Source organism: Rhinopithecus roxellana, chromosome 14 (genome assembly GCF_007565055.1).
Source record: "Rhinopithecus roxellana isolate Shanxi Qingling chromosome 14, ASM756505v1, whole genome shotgun sequence".
NCBI classification, from domain to species: Eukaryota; Metazoa; Chordata; class Mammalia; order Primates; family Cercopithecidae; genus Rhinopithecus; species Rhinopithecus roxellana.
In genome coordinates, this window is record NC_044562.1 from 130,985,189 (window position 1) to 131,005,934 (window position 20,746).

A 20,746-nucleotide genomic window follows, 5' to 3' on the forward strand; every position below is an offset into this window, starting at 1 on the left:
GGGGTGAACACTTTTTCAATAGTGTAAGACCAGCTACACTGGCTTTATAGTGGGCTACTCTATCCAGATGAGAAGGGTAAATGCCCTCCAGTTAATGGTTGAAAGTGGTGTCAATGCAACCTAAATTAACTCATGCCTAACCCTTTTCTTGGAATCTGGAATCATTTTATACTATTCAATCTAGCAAAATCCTAAAACGGTAATGATATTAATTCCTTACTTCAGGTAAACTATTGCTAGACAAAGTAATGTAATACATGGGCATTATTTTTAGAGGTGCTTGGAAGCAAAGTTAATGGCTTTCATTTGTTTCCCATTCCCTCTATGGGAAATAAATGAAATAGCATCTTCTATGGATAGTAGATCAATAATTCCACCTTCTTATTGAAAAATTCAAAAATCTAAAATGGATCCCATCCAGAAAAATGTGATTACAAGAGGAGTAAATTATTAGAGGGGATAATAATAAAAACTAGTGTTTGTTGACATTGTGTGCCAGCAATTACATAGATACTATCTCATATATTCCTAAGAAATTCTGAGAGAAGAATTACCATAACCATTGCACAGTTTAGAAAATGGAGAATCAGAGAAGAATAAGTATACAATTGGTGAATGGTAGAGCTTGAATTTATGTCCAAATATGCCGGCTTCGAAAGACAATAACCATCAGAGTAAACAGAACATTTAAAGTGAGATACATGAAAGATAAAGTTAAGGAATATAAAAAGATGTGTAGTCAAATATCTATCAAAGTGATGGTCTCAAGATGCATATCACTTCCCTTCATCACTCTCTCATCTCCCTCAAAATCTCACTGCTTTAGGTTAAAGCAGAAAGTCCTCACCATAACCAATGTAGCAATGTGTGATCCAGGTCAGACCTGCCTTCCAAGCCTCATTTTCCAGCACCTTGTCCTTCTTTCTATTGCAGCCTCACTGGCTTACTGGTGGTGCTTTTTATCTGTCATGCCCTCTCCTGACTTTTGCTGTTTCTAGTTACTAAAATTCTCTTCTCTATCCTCTTACCTGGTTAAATTCTTTCCATCCTCCACAGCTCAGTTAAAGAACACCATCAGGAGGTTGGATTCCCCTTATCATATGAACCACATACCTTTCTTTTATTGCCTTTGTCGCAATTGTAACTTACATTTGTTAGAATGATTATTTCTTTTTTTTTTACAATAAGCAATAATTATTTTATAATTAAAATCAGATCTCCAATTTTATAAAATGGACAATAAACTACTCCTTGTATTGATTATATAAGGCACCTCAATAGCCATTAACCTGTAAAACATAGCCAATGAAAAATAGATCTTTGTCATAACATAGACCATTTAAAATCTAAATGCCAACTACTTTCATTTTAATTAAACATTAACTTAATAACTACATCATTAGATTTAATAAGCGATAACAAATTTAGTGGATTAACTGATGGCTATTATTTTACAAAACTGTCCAGAAAATTATATATATATATATCAGTTGGACATTTCTTTTTTTATTTTATTTTATTTTATTTTATTTTATTTTGTTTTATTTTATTTTACTTTATTTAGGTTCTAGGGTACATGTGCATAACATGCAGGTTTGTTACATATGTATACTTGTGCCAAGTTGGTGTGCTGCACCCATCAACTCGTCAGCACCCATCAACTCGTCATTTACATCAGGTATAACTCCCAATGCAATCCCTCCCCCCTCCCCGCTTCCCGTGATAGGCCCCGGTGTGTGATGTTCCCCTTCCCGAGTCCAAGTGATGTCATTGTTCAGTTCCCACCTATGAGTGAGAACATGCGGTGTTTGGTTTTCTGTTCTTGAGATAGTTTGCTGAGAATGATGGTTTCCAGCTGCATCCATGTCCCTACAAAGGACTCAAACTCATCCTTTTTTATGGCTGGATAGTATTCGATGGTGTATATGTGCCACATTTTCTTAATCCAGTCTGTCACTGATGGACATTTGGGTTGATTCCAAGTCTTTGCTATGGTGAATAGTGCTGCAATAAACATACGTGTGCATGTGTCTTTATAGCAGCATGATTTGTAATCCTTTGGGTATATACCCAGTAATGGGATGGCTGGGTCATATGGTACATCTAGTTCTAGATCCTTGAGGAATCACCATACTGTTTTCCATAATGGTTGAACTAGTTTACAATCCCACCAACAGTGTAAAAGTGTTCCTATTTCTCCACATCCTCTCCAGCACCTGTTGTTGCCTGACTTTTTCATGATTGCCGTTCTAACTGGTGCGAGATGGTATCTCATTGTGGTTTTGATTTGCATTTCTCTGACGGCCAGTGATGATGAGCATTTTTTCATGTGTCTGTTGGCTGTATGAAATCATTTATACCTGAATAATTCACTTGACTAATATCTCCAGCTACTAGCTCTCCCTGCTACATAAATAGAGGTTCATTAACTCTGAGAGAATGAATGAGTGAATGGATAAATAGTTTTTATCTGTATTCCCTCTTATAGTTTGTATTTAGAGTTTTATTTGATTTTTATTGCAACTGAAGGACAAAACAAATTAGGTATCGCTTTCTCATTTTACTGAAGAAGAAATTAATGCTCAGAGATGTTTAATACTTACCTAAATTTTCATGGGTAGTGGCAGAGCCTGCTAAAATCTGAGCCTTCTGAATCTCAGATCAACGAGGATTATACCAAACCCTTACTGTGTCATCAGTGGAAATTCAAATTTCTACTCATAACAAAACACAGAAAATGCCAAAAAAAAAAAAAAAAAAAAAAAAAAAAAAAAAAAAAAGCACCTCATTGACCATGGAGAAAGCATGCATGAATTAGGGAATACACCTTGAAAATAGCAGCATTGCTTTCCCATGTGGTCTGCCTGGGCCAGTTTAGGGTCATGTGTAAGCTCAGACTTTCATTGAGGTCCTGCAGGAAGAATCTAAGCCTTGAGTCAGGAGTGATGTCTCTCATGTCAAGGAGCTGATTGTAAATGCCAGGTGAGTGGCGGTAAAGTGGCCAAGGTTCAAAACCATGAAACACACTTCTGGCCAAGGCTTTGTGGACAGGGAGGTAATATATTCCACAAAATATTATAAAAATGGCCTCTGACTTTGGAGCACAGCAGCCTCCCATGTCTGGTAGCTGTGACAGGTGCCTTTGAGCCCAAATATACCAAAGGCCCATTGAGAGTTTATTATTTCCTGAAAACACACAGTTCAGGCCCAATAATAACTCATGCCATTAACTTGTGGGCTCAGCCGACCCAATTTTTGATCCAGTTTGGACCAGTGTGGAGAGTATATTGAGCTTCAGATATGGCAAGTCTGGAACGAGTGGTCCAAGAGCAAGCAAGGCGCAGAGACCAGGGTTTCTCTAACCACAGCTGGCAATGCTCAGCCTGAATGATTTTACTTGAGCTTAGTTTCCCTGTTGACTTCTCTTAAAAAGAGAATGTTGCTAATAACCATAAGTACTTGTTGGTTTCCTCTGTCCTTTTTCCCAGGAGTTGGACCCTTTTTCAGTTCTCCCAGATACTGGTTATGATCTACTTAAATTGAATCGATCCCTCCATCACCCAGAACCATGAACCAATTACCCATCTGATTTTGAGAATCACCATTACTTTGATTATCTCAATTACCATGACCTATGAGGAGGCCTGGGTTGGTTCTGCTTCCTGAGCTCTTCTCAATAATGTCTGGTTGTCTTATGGTCATAATCTCAGGGACTGGGGCTAACCCCTAGCTCCAGTCTTGTCTTTCACAAAGGCCCACCTGAGAAAAATTAGATTATCTTTCAGTGGAGCATTTGTGAATTCTGATGAATTCCACCTTAGATTTCTACATGGCAGATTTTACCTAGGGAATGTACGGATTATCCATTGTGATTGTTCAAGCAAGCACCAGGGCTCTGTCCTCACCTAGCAAAGAGGAAAATTCTTGGGCAAGTCTAAGAATGTAAGAAAAGCATCAACCAAGGAGAAGTGTCTAGTATACTAATTGCATATGCACCCAGACTGGTCATTCTGTTTAATCTGTACTCACCTATTGACCCTGAAGTTCTGCATCAAATTCCAGCTTTTATCCCCAAACTATATTGACCTCATTGTGGTTTTCCTGCTCTTGTTTGGACATCCAGATCTTTCATGAAATGTCAGGTTCCAGGCTACTTTGTTACTGATTGTTTCTTGCCTGTTTGAGCATCAAGAATTACCACTTAGTTCTAACAACCCACTAGTTGACAAAATCCAATCTCATACTGGTTATCATTTTTTTTAGTAATTCCGTGAAGCAGACAGGACAGTTATTATTACTTTTATCTCCATTTTACTGATAAGGATAATGAGCCCCAGAGTGGGAAAGTGACTTGGCCAAGGTCACATAGCAGTCGAATTCCAGGCAGGACTCAGAATGGAGCTTAAATCTTCTCATTCTAAATCCACAGCTCTTTTATTTCACTACTCTGCCTGAAAAGATTGAGAATTACCTCAAAATACAGATATCAGTTTACATTATGACATCTGTATTTTGTAGGCTCTTCATGGGTTGCTATCCTTAAGTAGGTGGGGAAGGATATCAAGACCACTGTGTCTGTTTCCTCAACAGTTTCATCGGTGATCAACTGATTAAGGGATATGGTACTATCCTTCTGGATGCCTTTGGAAATTTACAGAGAGAGGGTTTTTTATTGTCACAATGATGAGGAGTCACTACTGGCATTTACTGAATGGGGACCAGGGAGAGTGGTAAAGTCACAGTGCATATTACATTTTCACACAGTGAAACATTCTAACTTCATTCATGATGTTGAGTGCTCAGTGTACATCATGTAGGTAAAAAAAAAATCTGTTTACAATTATCTGACTCAATAATCTAACTCCAGTAGTTTTGCATGGCTTTAATAGTTACTGAGTTTTCAGCAATGTGACTCTAAAATAGATCCAGGAAAATTTTATATTTTTGTCAAAAAATTAGGAAGAGTCGTTCACCACCTTAGAAAATCACAATGCGTTTGATTTTACCTTACTTTGCTGGCTGAGTTTATAATCTTGCCCAAGAGTGTGGATTGAAGGAGGTTTGCAGTATAGCTGCCAGAAATCAACTGTCTCTCTTCTTTAACATGATAACTTTGGATGCCTGAGAAACCAAGGGCATAATTATAAGATATTGAACTTCATTCTGGAAAGACAACTAGTTTAATGACATTGTGCTTCATTAATCAAAAGTCTTGATTTTATCTGAAATGATTGGAGGATGAACTCGCTTTTCACTGGATTATCCAGAAACTCAGGTGACAAGTTTGAATTTGAAATGGAAATGCCTTAATTGGAAAACATTTCACAAAGTCAGCTTGTTTTTCTATCCTTTCTCCAAGAAAAGATGAGAAGTTGCGTCTGGATGAAACATTCTGTCACAGATTCATTTCAGCTTCATGTCAGAGCTTGTGTATTATTTAGAGATAATTTAAGATTCCTATATATGGTAACATATATTGAAACTTTCATTTCATCTACTGCACTCTCTCCCTGCACTTTCCAATTCCAGTCTTTGTTTTGGAATGAAAACTATTAAACTGCGATATGAAGTTAAACACACTTGACAGGGAAAGGTGTGTGAGTCAGCAGTTTGTAGCTGCCGAGAAAGGAATGAGAGGGCTTTCAAATTCATGTTATTGATGTGAATTATTTTGAAGAACGTATGGTCGGCAGTTTCAGTAAACTTTGGCAGGGATCAGCAATTTACTGATGATGAAAATAAACTAACAAACAACACTACGTTCTCTAACCAGGCAGCAAAACTGATCATTTGATAATCAAAAGTAAAGCAGAGCGAGCTATAGGTGATCATTTCAGAGTGACCCATAGTGAGGCCCCTGAAGTCAGCTCATTATCTTAAATGGGCAGATATCATCTTCACAGTGAATGACAAGTCTGCCAAATATGACATCTGGGTTACAATTTTCTTAGAATCTTTAGTTCTTTAGTGACAACTGCTTTGGAATATTTTCTAATCATTATGTTTTCAATAATTGTGGGAAGACCCAAAGATAATTCTGGAAAATCTTATCCATGTCAATTGCATTAAAATCTTCTGGGAAGATATAAAGATAAAACAAAACAAAAAGCGATTTCAAGGTCTAAGTCCCAGCACTCAGGATTTAGTAGCTCTGATGCAAGGCTTGAGAATATTTATATTAAAAATACTCCGTGGTAATGTCTAAGGAGCCAACAGATGTGGTATCTACTCGTTTGATCACTTGTCTATTAAACAACAGAATAAAAAGAACAATGTAGAATTTCTCTGGGTTCATTTCAATAATTTGTAGTAAATTCTAATTATCCTCAATAATTTTACATAATTTATAAGAATATAAAACATTTAATATTGAGGATGTTAAAAATAAAGGTAGTTTACTTACTGTGGAGAAGGACACAAAGAAAGAGATGGAAAGAGTGTTTATAGCACACACTTTCTGGCCCAGGGTGGGATAATGTATGAACTGCTGGGAACACTTTCTCAAGGCCTAGATGTACCTTAACAATAGTACAATGTTAATAGCTATTCCTGGGCTGTGGCTTAGCTCTTAATGGACACAATATTTCAGTCATAGGGACAGCTAATGAAGGAAGACTTGGTTTCAGAGTATCAAAGGAGATGGATGCAGCACCACTGCCTAGATAGTTTCAGACTCAGATGGAATATGAAGCCACCAATCTTTCAGCTTACCAGACCAGGAAGAACCATTCTTTTCAGTAGTTCCTGACAGAGCAGGAGCATCACCATCTTAGACAAACACTGCCATTTTAAGTTCCCCTTGATTAAAAACCGCCTAAATCCAGCCCAAAAAACATCAGCCTAATGGCTAATGTTAGCATGACCATAAACCACAAGCGACACCTCTGACCAGAAACATTCCAACCCTGAGATAAGCCCATTTTGACCAGAATCATGCCAACCCTGAGATAACCTCCCCTCCAACCAGAAATGTGCCATCCCCAAGATAACCTCCCTTCCTACCAGAGACATTCCAACCCCGTAATAAAACTCTCCTCCACACAGAAACATTCTGAGCCTGCAATAAGCTCTCCCTTCCTATACCCTTAAATACTCTTATTCTGTAAGAGAGAAGGCTTCTAACCAAAAATAAGCCAGAAGCCCCTCTCAGGTTTATTCTCTCAAATAAACTGGTCTTTGACCATTGAGCCACTTTTCATGTTTTTCTTCTTTCTTTAACCCTTACAGTTCCTTCTCCCTTCTTAAAAAGCAGAGGCTTATAATTTGGTGAGTTTTGGTTAAAATACTTTATTATTCACCCAAGAGAGGTAAGGTTAATAATTTAGCACCCTCACACAAAATTATTTGTTGATTATACCCATTGAGGCAGTGCATATTTTCACAGTTCTGGTTTCAGTCTCTGCTTTTCCAAAGGGCGACAAACTTTGTGCAGCAGTAAACTGTAAAACCTAGGTGAAACCTGCTTTATGCATTTTATTCCAGCACCCAAGTTTTGAAGATCACAAACAATTAGGACACATCATTTATAATTATACAATCATAAAATATTGAGAAGAGATCTTATATATGATCTGGTTCACCTCTAACTGGGAGTCATCTCTGACCCCTCTCTTTCTATTACACATTCCAGATTCATCAAACAAAGAGTTAATCAGAAATTCTTTTGCCTCTACCTTAAAAATATATCCAGAATAGGTCAGGCACAGTGACTCATGCCTGTAATCCCAGCACTTTGGGAGGCCGAGGCAGGTGGATCACCTGAGGTTGGGAGTTCGAGACCAGTCTGACCAACATGGAGAAACCCTGTCTCCATTAAAAAGGCAAAATTAGCTGGGTATGGTGGTGCGTGCCTGTAATCCCAGCTACTTGGGAGGCTGAGGCAGGAGAATTACTTGAACTTGGGAGTTGGAGGTTGCGGTGAGCTAAGATCAGGCCATTGCACTACAGCCAGAGCAACAAAAGCAAAACTCTATCTCAAACATATATATAATATGTAATACTATATAAAATATTATACATTAATATATTAATATATAATGTGCTATATAATATCTAAATATATAATATATATAAGGTTATATATATAATTTATATGTGTATATATATATCTCCACAATAAGACCATTTCTCATAACCTCCACTGCAGTGACCTTGGCCAGAGAAACCATCAAGTTTCACTTGCATTACAGCAATTCCTAACTGTTGTTTCTACTTCTATCTTTGCCCACTGAAGACTTGCCATATCATATCATAGCAGAAAGATATTTTCAAAATAGAAACTACATCATGTCATTCTTCTGGGCAAAAAGTCAGTCCTTACAATGACTTACAGGATTCTAAATGATTTGTTTCTAGTTACTTCTCCAATCTCATCTCCTAACTTTTCACTCCACTGAAGACATACTGGCCTCCCAGCTGTTTGCTGAGCATCTCAACTATTCTTTCACCTCAAATCCAAGGTCCTGGTGTTTCTCCTGCTTGGAACAGTTCTCCATAGCCAGTTTCTTCAACTCCTTTAAGTCTTTGCTCAGAGGACACTTTCCTAGTGAGGCCTACCCTGATTACCCAAGTTAAAATTCCAACTCATCTCCCTCTCTGCACTCTATGCTGGAACTCCTTATCCATTTTCCTATTGCTTGTTGAAGGTTTCCATTGGTTGGCTCTCTGTCATCTCACGCTTATCATCACAAGTGGAATTCTTTATCATTCCCCAAACTTACCACTTTATTTAACAGCATCCCTTCTATAATGAAATCCTGCAACTAAAATTGATTAGGCATGCGCCATGTCAGAAGCTTTATGCATTATGTCAGTCAATCATTTAGTCCTGTAAATACAATGTACTTATTCCAATTTAAAGCAAGTGCATGAAGAGTATACAGTGAATGGTAGAGCTGGTATTCAAAGCCAGGTCCCAGTGACAGGACACACTAGTGACTTCCAACTATACCTGGGGTCAGCAAATATGGATCATAAGCCAAATACAGCTCACCATCTGCTTTTGTACATAGAGTTTTGTTGTAACTCAGTTACGCCCATTTGTTTGTGTATTATTATGGCTATTTTTATGCTATAACCACAGAGTTGAGTAGTTGCCAACAGAGACTATATGACCTGCAAAACCTGAAATACTTATGATGTGGCAAACTCCTGATCTCTACCATGCTGCCTTTCATATAAAGCAGAGGTTATTTGATCTAGAAATTTCCCGATATATAAATATACAAGGAATATTTCATAAACAGGAATGTCTACTAAGAAAAAAACTTGTTTTAAGAATAATATTCAAAGTTTTAAAGTTGTAGATCTCCAAATTTAGCTTTTTTTAGTTCAGTTTACTATACGTAATATGTTTCTGCAGATACACCAACTATTAATAATCACTGTTGAGGATGCCTTTGATTATTTTTGGTATAGATATAGTTGGACTCAATTAAAACATGTTTAATCCACATTTATGAGTTTAATATTTTCAGTTTCCCTTTTACTTACTTTACTTCTCTGACTCAGATACACTCATTTAAGTTTTATATAGCAAATACATGAAATATATAGTAACACTTAGATCCCTAAAATTTGCAATATTGTTTACATATTGAGGAAGACTTTAATCTAAAATTCTAAGTACAAATCTGTTATTCAAATATATATTTTTTATTAAATTTGTAAGTTTCACTTGTAATTCGGGAGAACCTGCTTCCATCCAGCATACCTAGAGCCTCCCAGCCTCCTTAACTTTTCTGAATACTTACTGCCCTACAAAAGGGAGATGGAATTATTTTCTTTCACTAAAGTCTCCAAGATTTCCCTGTTTTCCTTATCAGGTATTTCTTATTTTAAAACTTTCTTCATAAAATAAGTTTCTATACACACTTTTTATGAAATGTTAACCATGAGCTTTCTATTTAAAATTCCATCATCTTCAACGATAGGCTTTCTATTTGCAATTTAGTGCTGTGTTACAGGTTTATCAGACCCTTTTCTGAAAGCAGGCTGTGAATGGAAAATTGAGTGAGAGGATCCAGGCACCTGTAATGCAGGGAGTTTATGAGAATGACAAGATATTGTCTAACCTTGGGATTGTCAGAACACCTCTGATCCTCCGGTTTATCTTCTACACTGTGAAAATAATAATACTTGCCTCACAGATTAGATGTGAAAATGAATAGACATATAAACTAAGAAAGTGCCTGGCATAGTGTATGTGGTCAGAGTGTTCTGGTTTATTTGCTTTTTTAAGAAAAATGGTGTATTTTTCAAGTAAAATATTTAGAAAGACGTATAAATCATAAAGGCACAGTTTATGAGCCTGTACAAAGTGATGCACCTGCCTTTTTACTCCCCAGGTCAAGAAAAAGATAACCAGCACCTCAGAAGTTCTCTTCATACACCCCTCAACCACCACTCACTGGATTTGTTTGGCCTGTTTTCAAACATTGTATCTATAAAATCATATAGTATGCATTATTTTGTGTTTTGCTTTTCCATTTCACATTATGTTTGTGAGATATATCAATGTGACTGTAGGTAGTAGTAGTTTGACCTTTTTCATTGTTGTATGGTATTTCATCTTATGCCTATACCATGATTTATCTATTCTTCTCTTGATTAACATGTAACTTGTTTTCAGTTTGGGAATGGCATAAAGTTATGTTGCTATAAAACATTTTTACATGGCTTCTGGAATTAATAAGCACTTATTCTTTGTTGACTCTATAACATGGATTATTAATTGCTGGACCACAGGATTGACACCGTAGTGTCAATTCCTTTTCAAAAGTGGTTGTACAAGTACCAAATTTATTCTCACTACAGTCATTTGTGCAGAATCTAGTGGCTCCATATCTTTGCCAACACTTGGTATCTCATTATGGTTTTAATTTGCCTGTTCCTAATCACTAATGAAATTAAGCTTTTTAAAAAATACCAGCATTACTTTAACAGAATTGACCTTCTGATGTCATTGATTTATCTTGATCTAGAACTCTCTTCCTGGCAGGCAACTGATTAGTTGATGCCCTTAAAACTTGTCCTTAGAGAGTACAGATTTCTAATCTAAAAATTAGCAAGTGTGTTACAGGGACATTTCCTTTGTATAACAACAACACAGGTAAAAATAACCAACTTTCTAATATTAATACCACTTTTAAAAGCTATCCTGAAATTCTTTATTCTTATAAGTATTTGGTGAAAAGGTGAGGTAATTTTATTGGTATAAATGTATATCTCATAATTATCAACAAACAAAATCAATTCCAACTGTAATATTCAGACACGTTTTGCATGAAAAGTAGCATGCAATGGCAAATGCAATAGTATCTCCTTATTTTTTAGGCCATTAAAAATCAGTGCCAGCTGGGTGCGATGACTCACACCTATAATCCCAGCACTTTGGGAGGCTGAGGCGGGCAGATCACCTGAGGTCGGGAGTTTGAGACTGGCCTGCCCAACATGGTGAAACCCCATCTTTACTAAAAATACAATAATTAGTCAGGTGTGATGGCACATGCCTGTAATCCCAGCTATCGGGAGGCTGAGGCAGGAGAATCACTTGAACCCAGGAGGCAGAGGTTGTGGTGAGCCGAGATGGCGCCATTGCACATTGCCTGGATGACAGAGCAAAACTTCATCTCAAAAAAAAAAAAAAAAAAAAAAAAAATCATTCCCACTTCCACCCACATCATCAATGAAGAAAGGCAGCAACAAATTCGGCTATATAAAGATGAAAAATGTACAAAGGACAGCCTGTGAGAAAGGACAGGTTTAGATTTTTGGCTTCATGTTCAGGTTTCATATTTTCTAATTTGAATTTCTGCTGATTTTGATATCCTTTTTATGCTCTGATTAGGCAGATTAAATATGTCTATAAAGAATTTTCCAGATACACGATATTACATGAGATCATAATAAAATTATTTGAAGACACAGACAATGTTTGATTTTTTTTTTTAAGGTTCTGTGTGTTTCTGAGTGAACCTTTGTTTATATCACTTTACTAGCATGTCAAAGAATCCCTGGTGAGGACTGTAAATTGAAAACCAGAAACAATGCCAACATTATTACTACACCTGGAGCATTTAATCTTGTCTATTCACTGTTCTTTACAGTAAAGAAAGCTCTGTACCTGTTCTCGTCAGTCTTCTTTAGCAGAATATTTGTGATGGTTTGGATTATTGTTCAGTAAATATTAATTCCCTTACAACTCCAACTGTGGGCAGAGAAAATTTCCTTGCCTTGTTGATATTGGGCTTGGAAAGTTAGCAAATGTAACACAGGCAGAGGCCTTACATATGTCTATATGGTTTGCCTTGGCTTCGGGACTCCTGGTATTCATCTTGAGAATAAAATTCTCAGATGGCCACTGATTTAAAGCGTGTGAAAATTACGTGTAACACATCAAATCCTGGAGCCCAGAGCCTGGAGCTGGGCCAAGCTGAGCTGCAGTCAACCTACAAACCCATGAATGAGAAATAAGATCTTGATGTTTTAAGCCACTACATCTTGGTGTGGTTTGTTACGCATCATTGTTGTGACAAAAGCTGACTGAGACAGCTTCTGAGTCTGTTGGTTAAAAATATTAACGTTAAAGTTCTCAAATATAAAATGTATTTAGTAAATTAGTCAAAAGTACCACTCAGTCAAAAGATAGTCATTGAACACTTAGAATGTGCCAATCACTGTGCTACATACTGAAGATGGATGGTAAACAAAATAGACATGGGGAAATTTGACAAGAAATTAATAGAAATACAATGTGACCTGTTCTGATAGGGATGAGCAAGCATCAATTACGTGATGATTTAGAAGGGGGACTAGAACTAGTCTTGACAAGTCAAGGAAGTTTTGTCAGAGATGAAGCATAAGTAGGGATTATTTACATTGCTGTAGGAAGAAGCAATAACATCCTCAAAAACTCAAAAATAAAAAGATATAAAAATTCAGTGGACTACAAGAAATAATGCATGACAGGGAGTGAGTGGAGTACATAAAAGTAGGGATGTGTGTAGCAGAAAATAGTTTGAGGGGGCAGAGCAGGTAGGAAGTGTGTCTGGGGCTTCTGGCAGCCATTCCACACCCTAAATGTAAAGAAACATAAAGCTCAGATGATGTCATTGGTTGCTAGGATTCAGCTTTGCATGAAACCAAAGATAAGACTCTGGGTAACACCTACATTTACTACATTTAGAAAGAGGCAGTGGATTCATTAGCAGATGTTTGTTGAGCATTGTGAATGTGATGCTAAGCAAAAGTAATACACTTTCCTCAGAAAGATTATTATCTGGTTGTAAATACACAGAAGTAAAGAGGCAATTTTAACACATAGTATTGTGATATAATACGGAAAACAGGACAATATGGGAAGAGACTCAGAGAAATTCCAAAGAGAAAGTAACACCTAAGCTGAGAACATAAAGGAAAAAAGGTATTTGCTCAATCCAGGCACGGTGGCTTACACCTGTAATCCCAGCAATTTGGGAGCCTGAAGCAGTAGGATTACCTGAGCCCAGAAGTTCTAGACCTGTCTAGGTAACATGATGGGACTCAGTCTCTATAAACACTTTTAAAAACTAGCCAGGCATGGTGGTATGCACCTATGGTCCCAGATACTTGGGAGGCTGAGGCAGGATGATTGCTTGAACCTAGGATGATGAGGCTACAGTGAGCCATGTTTATGTCACTGAACTCCAGCCTGGGTGACAGAGTGAGAACTTTTCTCAAAAAAAAAAAAAAAAAAAAAAAAAAAAAAAAAAAAAAAAAAAAAAAAAGAACTACTTAAGAATAAGAAGATACTATTCTACATAGAGTAAATGGGATGTTTAAGATTTTCCAGGATGGAAAGAAAGATAGTCTGTATAGGGGTGATTTCCTTTAAGAGACAAAATGGGAGAAGTGAATAGGACCAGATCATAAATCATGTTATGGAGTTTGGACATGAATTTGAGAACAAGGAAAATCAATTAAGGGATTGCAAGGATAATTGAGAAACGCATAGCAGAGAGAACTGGCAGGACTTGACAACTGACTACATGCCTGTGTTAAAGGAAAGGGAAGACAAGGAGGATACTCAGCAAACTGACTTGGGCAAATCGGTGAAGAGCAATGTCATTGGGAGCACAAATGTGGCACAAGGTGGTGAGGAGGATTTAGTGGTGACATAAAAAAAAAGTTAAAAGAGGTAGACAAACAGCTATTAGGGCAAAGTAAGAGAATCAGTGTAATGCTAAGTCACTAATCCAGGAGAAGACTTATTACTAAGAAAGAGGAGTTTTTCATCAGCGCCAATGTGGCAAATTTGAGGATACCAGTAAGAAACCATATTCCAATTTGGATATTAGGAATTTGGGAGTGACTTTTGATAAAGTAGCTTCAGCAATCTGGTGTGGAGACCAGATTATAAAAGCCTGAGGGATGAGTGAGTGGTGAAGAACTGGGAGAGAAAGCAGAAGAAATAATGGAGTGGCATCCTAAAAATGTAGCTGTGTGGAGAGAAGGGAGTATTAGCAAAAGAAGCCAAGACAGGTTGTGTGCTGAGAGACAGGGGAGAGAAAGAGATTTAAGATATAAGTGCATGTGTGTGGTGGGGTTGAGGGTGGGAATTCTAGAGCAATATTCCAGAGAAAGCAGAAGTCTTGAGCTCAACCTCAAGGCTGGAAAACTCATCTCAGATAAGGAGCAGGGACACTTCATTGTCAGAGACAGAGAACAGAGGGGCAGACTAGTGATAACTAGAAAAGGAATTCTGAGTGATGGAAAGGAAGACTAAGGAGTTGTTGTTCATTAACTCTTACTCTTAAAGGAAGCAGAGTATGGATATCTGAGTTTGAAAAACAGAAATATTTATAGTCATTTTTTAAGGGAACTGGTAAAGAGATGTTTCTTAGCTGCAAACTATAGACTGTATCTAGTTAATTTTGGTAGAGGTAAAATGTATTCAGGATACTGGGTAGCTGACAGTATTATCAGGAGGTCCAAAGAGCCACAGAGAGTCATGGGACGATACTCAATGCATGAAAATGACCCATGAAAACACCACTGCTGTCAACATGTGTCACCTATATCTCAGTTCATTGAAATATCACAGCTTAAGATTGGACATTAAATGTCTCTGAGGAGCCAAATGCTTGGAAGCACTTGGAACCACTAATTGCTGCAAGATAGATTAAATGAGTGTCTATGACATTGTATTGCTCCCTTCTGTAGGAAAGACTGCTGTTTGTACCCCAACATACATTCACTCCATCTCTCATTGTAATAAAACACTTAGTTGGTCACATGGCCAGCTGCTCAGAGTAAAAACTACATTTCCTAGCCCCTACTTAATCAAATTGTGGCCATGTGATTCAGTTTAGGCCAGTGGAAAATAGAAGTTATTTTATATTAGCTTTTAGTATAGTGAAGATGAGTCACACTCCCTAGGGTTGTGAAATAATCACTTCAAAGGAGTCTTGTCCCTATAGACTTCTGAGACCGAAGCGTGGTATCAGCCTATGATGATAGATCTTTACTCTTCTATAAGAGCAAGTAAATGTCTATCTTATTTTCCTAACTCAAAAAAATCTTTTCATGGGTGTGTCTGATGGGTGGCCCAGATCCCTTTCCTGCACCCAGACAGCCAGGGAGAGTGAGGGAATGAATTCAGCTTCCACTCTGGCAGCCAGGTTTATAATGCTGAGAATGTCTCCCAAATAGAAGAGTTATTCAAAAGTTGTTAGGCAACCACTAACAAAACAGTTGTTTGTTTATAAAGGGAGTAGAGAGCGGGGACAGAGAGGGGAAGGAAAGGAGAAGGGAGGGAGGGAGAGAGGAAGAAGAAAATAATAATGAGTAGTAAAAGGGCACGGAAGAGCATGACTTAATCCAGGTCTGATTTTATGGTATTTTCCTTTAATCTTAATGCCCTGGAATTGGGAACAGAAACTAGTCTTTGCCTAGCGAAAATGCAGTTGAATCACCAAACTGTAAAATTCAGATTTGATATAGAAACGAAGATGGAAAGAAATGAAAGGCAGGACAACATTCCTTCCCTGTGCTTCTTCAGCCCCAGTAAGAGGACAGGTATGAGAAGGAGTATTGAGGACTGAGTGGTGATAGAAGCAGGCAGGGGTTTGAAGTCAGATGTGGATGTGACCCTAACTCTCCCTAACATACTAACCCTAAAAAGTTAGGCAAGTTAATTGCCCCTTTGAGCTCATTTCTTCATTAGTAAAATGGACATAGTTGCAGTACAAGCCAACAATAGTACCAGCTCAGTGCTTAGTGCATTGTGTAAACCCTCAAATTCTTAGTAAACACTTTCTAATAAAGCTCAAGTACTTCTCTTACTCTTCCACTCTCATCTCATGCCATAGGTTTAGGCAAACAAAAATATCTAGTCCTATCTGGAACCGGAAACCACCCCATATAATTCAAGCCATTCTCGGAAATAGTGTTTGAACAAAGGGAAGAAAAGTCATGACTCATAATTAGAGGACGGAATCCTCAGGAAAAACCAACATTAGCATCTAAACGAGAAAATTAGCTTATTGACATTGAAAAATGTTACTACATTTTCAATTTCATTAAAGCCTCCAATAGACAAACACATTTATTTCTGTGCTATGTGTCTGATAGCAAGAAGGGCCAAAAACATCAGTCTACAAGCTCTGGGACTCTAGACTGTGACAGTGCTGATGAAATATATGTTTCCTGAGAAGACCTACAATCTCGACTATCTGTGACCATTGAAATATTAAGGAAATTACTTATAAAACAGATAAAAATCCATTAAGAGAGCATAGCCTAGAAACCACAGAGGACGATGGGAAGGACTAATTTCCAACCCTCCTTGAAAATAAAAAAAAGAATTTTTTCCCCTTGTTATTATCCTCATGAAATTAAATTTCATTGTGCAGTTCTCATCTTCATAATTACTAGGTTGCTTTCAGAATTAGATGTAAAAAGCCACCTCATATACAGGTAGCTGCTGATTTTTCTAAATATTATATTTTAAAAATGATAAAAGAGGAAGGAATAACATTTCAAATGATCATTATAATCGCCAGGCTTGTTCTGTGTCAGCCCACTCACCTGACTCAATGCAATTCATTTATAGGCACTGAGGCAGGACACCTACAAGTATCCCCATCCCCAACCCTAAAACCATCTGGATCCATACAGGAATAGGATCCCCAAGAATATGTACTTGAGTTTTAGAAGTCCAGAGGCTGGAAGCCTGGAAACCTGTAGATAGGTCTTGAGGGGTGTAGCACACTGAATAATTGCCCAAAGATGTCCATACCCTAATCACCTGGAGCCCATGAGTATGTTGCCTTACTTGGCAAAAGGGATTTGGCAGATGTGAGAAAGCTTATGGACTTTGAGATGGGAAAGTGTCCTGGATTAGCTAGGTGGGTCCAATCTAATCACATGAGTGCTTAAAAGCAAAGGCCCTTTCCTGCCTCTGGTTACTCAGAGAAAGGTGATAATGATGATGGAAGAGAACCAAAGAGATGGCAATATGAGAAGGATTCAATCCAAAGTTGGTGTTGAAGGCAGAGGGGACATGAGCATAGGAATGCAGGCAGCCTCTAGAAAAAAATGAGGATATTCTTTCCTAGAGACCTGAAAATTAATGCGGACTTGCCTACACCTTCATTTTAACCAAGTGGGACCTGTGTAAGACTTCTGACCTACAGAACTGTAAGATAATAAGTTTATGTTGTTTCTTCCGCTAAGGTTGTAGTAACTTGTTACAGCAACATAGAAAACCAATATAGTGATTCTCACAACCAATGCTTGTGAGAATTCATTAAATAACTTGACATTTTTTCCCTAATTCTTACTTCATTTGTCTAATCTTATTACACTCTGATTTTCCTGTCTATCTGCTCTGCTTACCAGTGTGCACACTGGGCTTGGAGCTCTGCTCCCGTCCCAGCTCTTCAGAACAGGTGCTGACAATATGCCTGCCTCTTATTACCTTTTATTTGGGAAATAGATTCTCTCAGTGAAAGCAGTAGCTAGCTGCTATACTGTTCCAGCTGAAATGAATCATACTGCATCCAGTCCTGAAGATTCCCACAGCTCCTCTTTGTTTTCACCATATAAGACCCATTTGAACATCAAGCGTGTCCAGGACCTAGTCTTACTCATAAAGCTCTTCTTCCATCCTTTTTCCTTCCTCCTTTCCTTCCTCTTTTCCTTCCTTCCCTCCCTTTCTGCCTCCTTCCCTTCCTTGGTTTCTTTCATCCCAGTGATGATGCTCTTTACACAAACATCTTAACAAGTACTACACACACATACACACACACACACACACACACATATTATGGAAGTGTAACATGAGACATTAAAATCACCCAAAAAGGGTGGTTTTAATTTCTCTTACATTTCATTAAATTATTAAATTGTAGATTAACAATGAGTGAATTTTAATATATGCAAGTTACACTTCAATGAAGCTGTTTTTTACAAAAAGAAAGTTTTGTTCTAAAGCTTTTATTTATCATCATCATCACTATCAATTACATACATGTACACAGGAGAAAAAAAGCAAATAGTAAGAAAAGCATAAACTGAAAACTATACTTAGCTGCCTTATCACCAGTCTTATGCCCAATATACTAATGCTTTTATGAAACTCTTGCTTTTTTACTTATGTAAGTTTTAAATTTTGGAATAAATTTATAGGAAAGTTGCAGATAGTACCAAGAGTTCTCATACATCCTTCACTGAATTTCTCCTCATATTAAGATCTTACACAGTCATCTCACATTTGTTTAAAAAAAAATCTGCTCTTAATTCTTCTGGTTATTTATTCCATATTTCTAAACATGCTTATATCTCTATTAACCAATTTATCAAATATAAACCATAACCATTGTCTCTGTCACTGTGAAGGTAAGGAAAGAGCTCACATACTCCATTGGAGAAGGTAACGTTTCCTCATCTTAACACTTTTAGTATTAAGCGTTTTTAACATTTGATTGGTTCACTTTTTACTTTAAATAATGCATGTAAGAAAAAGTTTTATTTTCAGTCATTATTATACCCTGTCTCTTAAAATTCTACTTGCGTATTTAAGAAATTGGCATCCCTCCATTTCCTTCTTGTCTACTTTCTGTTTGAACAACTCAGCTTTCATTCATTTATTAAATTGATACTTGTTGAGTATGCGCTATACTTCAGGATTTTTTTAGGCTCTGAGGATACACTCATAAAGGAATGAGCAAATGATTTCCCTGCTCTCACAAGGCTTGTATTCTAGAATTGGAATAAGACCAATAAAAGACAACAAAAGCATGTAAAGATAAGGGTGATGCAGATAAACAGACCTCAAGTGATGGAGTAGTTAGTTTTCCTTAGACCAAATGGTCAGAAAAGACCTCTCAGGAGATGACTTTTCACTTCAGAGGCAATTGTTAATGCAACAGCCCTGAGGTGGGAGTGAGAAACAAAGGGACAGGCAAGCAGAGAAGAGAGAGGCAAGAGATGAAGTCAGTTTAGTGCCAGGAGCCAAACAATGATTTTTATGCAGGGCAAGGAGTCTGAATTTTATTCTATGGGTAATGGGAAGTCTTTGCAGGGGGTTAACTATGCTGTGCATATGTAGGGACACGGTTTGATTTACCTTCTTGAAGTTTACTTCAGCTGATGTGTGGAGAATGAATGTGGCGACAGGTTTGCAACAGAGAAGCCACTTGGGAAGTTATGGCCATAGTTCAAGTGAAATATGGGAATTATGGGACTGATTTGGGATATGCTTTTGATGGTAGAGTTCACAAAACTTACAGATGAGTTAGATGCTAGATGTGAGCAAATGAATAAAGATAGTACTAGAAGCTGTACAGTGGATGATACTGTTTACTGAGATAGAGAAGCCTAAGAGAAGCCAGTTTAGGTCAAAGTGTTGAGGTAATCAATAGTTCTGTGGTGTCCACATTAAATTTGAGATGCCTGAAAGATATCTAAGTGGATATGTTAAGCAGACAGTAGGTTATTCTCATTAGGGATTTCAGTAGGGGTCAGATTGGAGATACATATTTAAAGTTATTTCTAATAGTTTACATTTAAAGCAATGAGACTGGATGAGGTTATCTAGGGAGGAGATGGGTAGATAGAGAAGAAAAATAGCTAAGAAGGAGCCCTGAAGCATTCTTATATTTAAATGTCAAGCAGAAGAGAAGCCAGCAACAGATTCTGAGAAGTGGCCAAAAAGAAGGAAGGAAAGCAGGAGTGCAAGGAAACCCAAGAAAAAAATGTTTCAAGAAAGAACATATGGTGAACAGTGTCCAGTGCTCCTGGAAAGTCAAGTGAGTGGAAGGAGCTATTGGCCTGGCCATTGGCAAGTCACTGATGACACCCAGAAGTGGGTTCTCAGAGAAGTGTCAAAGTCAAAATAAAAAAGTAGAGATAAACTTCTAAAGCTAATGTTTTATTTGAGAAGGAAGAATTGCAATTCAGGGCACACACATAGACCAGGTGGTCTTTGGAATATCTGAAGAACAAAGAGAAGATTGGGGGTTTTGTCAAAAAAAGGAAATGTTGCATGTTATGTGTGGTCCAGAGGGAAAATCTTCCTTATGTCAAATGACTTCCATACTTTGTATCTAACTCTTGGCTCTGACTTTCAGATCCACAATTAAATGGCTCAAGCGATTAGTTCAAGCCCACCTGAATAATCTCTTTTTATTGACTCAAAATCAATTGATTAGCGATCTTAGTTACATGTGCAAAATCTTCTGCCATATAATATAGCCTAATTATG